Source organism: Lactuca serriola, chromosome 5 (genome assembly GCF_051521515.1).
Source record: "Lactuca serriola cultivar US96UC23 chromosome 5, Lser_US96UC23_V15, whole genome shotgun sequence".
NCBI classification, from domain to species: Eukaryota; Viridiplantae; Streptophyta; class Magnoliopsida; order Asterales; family Asteraceae; genus Lactuca; species Lactuca serriola.
This window is the reverse complement of record NC_136412.1, coordinates 284,171,532-284,173,380: the sequence shown is the minus strand read 5'-3', so window position 1 is coordinate 284,173,380 and position 1,849 is coordinate 284,171,532. Positions and strand designations below refer to the sequence as shown.

At 31.0% G+C, this 1,849-nt stretch overlaps 1 long non-coding RNA gene across 1 annotated transcript; it reads left to right on the top strand.

Annotated features, from left to right (window-relative positions):
• Positions 1–766: 766 nt before the first annotated feature.
• On the top strand, positions 767–1,482 carry LOC145051678 (uncharacterized). The gene is made up of 3 exons (XR_013683767.1): positions 767–825; positions 1,248–1,307; positions 1,399–1,482. It is a non-coding gene; the product is annotated as an uncharacterized LOC145051678 (long non-coding RNA).
• The last annotated feature ends 367 nt before the right edge of the window (positions 1,483–1,849 follow it).

Genomic DNA, 1,849 nt, shown 5'->3' with positions numbered 1-1,849 from the left:
TTTTATTATACATAGTTGTGGCCATGAGGACAATGTGAGTATTTTGTACAATACATTCGTTTTCCATATTCAGTTCCTGCCTATGTAAGTGCTATTCTAACATATTATTCCACATTCAGTTCCTGCAATTTTCCTTTTTTTTCACAAACATACATAGGAATTTCCTTTATTATAAAATTATACTAATGTTTTTCTTTGCCCAAATACAAACGCTTAATCGACAAGTAGTGAAGTCTCGAACTGCTACAATTAAGGTACTTCACTGTGTCCAGTTTGACTTGAAAGATTCAAATGTTGTATTGTATATAATTTGTAATCATTTTTCTCTTTGATGTTATTATAAGGCATGCCTTAGTGTGTTATTATATTACCACACAAAAAACTCACTTCTATCTTATTTAAGGAAAGGAACTCTGATGCTTCAAACTCTGTTAAAACGAACTTCTATTTTAGAGACTAACTTGGCTTTTATTTATTAAAACTGCAAATGCTTATAGCAAATGAAAATAACTTTTTTCTAATTTACTATTTTTGTTTCTGATTTCTCCATTAATAATGAAGCTTTATGAGGTTCATCTTGATTAACGGTTTACACATTATTGCTAATGGTTTTAGCAAGTAAAAAAACAACTTTGACTTTATATGATTCTGGTTCAATAGAGGAAACTGCATTCTTTTACCCCTTAAATTTGATTTGGATTAATGATGAAAGAATTTTTCTCTAATCCTTTTCCCAAAGTATGTTGACTTTCTTTTATATGTTTGTAGATTCCTCAGCTGGAGTTTGAAATTCCTCCAGAAGCACAACGTGGATCTTTATCAACTGTATGTTATGTATCTAGTGTTCATGACTACATTTATTTGGAATATAAAAAAATTAGTCATTTATATTTACATGGTCTTTTGTTAGTGATGTTAATATACAATATTTAACAATTGGATATTACACATCTTGTTGATGTGAAAAAATTGCAATTTTCTCTCGTTCAAAGAGGTAGGCCAGAGAATCACCCTCGATCTCTTCTCTGTTGAAAAGACGTTAATGCCCTTCTCATCCTCACCGTAAAAAATAGCCCTCGAAAGATTTCTAGAGGTATCTACATCGATGAGGAGGGCTTTCACGTCTTTTTTCACATATGAGAGATCAAGAACGAGTCCTTGTCCCACCATCTTTCAAAAGGGTATTTATGTCTTTTGGGTCTTGGAGTTGGAGCCTACTGACACATCCAGGCTTATATCTACTTCAGGTGGAAGGGATATTACTAAGAGCTTCTGAAGAATTGCAAGCCCTTCAAGACGAGAGAAAGGTAACTCTTCATATGATATCACATGTTGTGATTTCATGTGGTCTGACTTTCTCATGTGGTCTGACTTTCTCATGTTAATTTTTTTTTTCAGAAAGTGGATCCTGAAACTACAGAGGCAATAGACAAGTTTACATTGAGATTGAAAGAGTGTGCAACAGGAAATTTATCTTTTACCTTCATCTACAGAAATATTTGCATGAACTCATGGAATTCAGTAAATCCGTAAGTTTCTAAAATAAATGCAACAGGAAAATTTATCTTTCCTTAAATCTATAAGTTTCTAAAATAAATGCAACAGGAAATTTGTCTTTTACCTTCATATATAGTTATTTTTTTTCTTTGGGCCAAAAGGAAAAAAGTAAGAGAAAGCCTCATGAATTCATGATACTAATTTATTTCCTTTACCCTTTAAACGACTAAGGGAATGTCCTGTCATCAAAGTATTTCAGGAGCTATATTCAAAAAATATAAAATATCCTTAATTATTTTACCAATATACACAATATATATATATATATATATATATATATATATATATATAT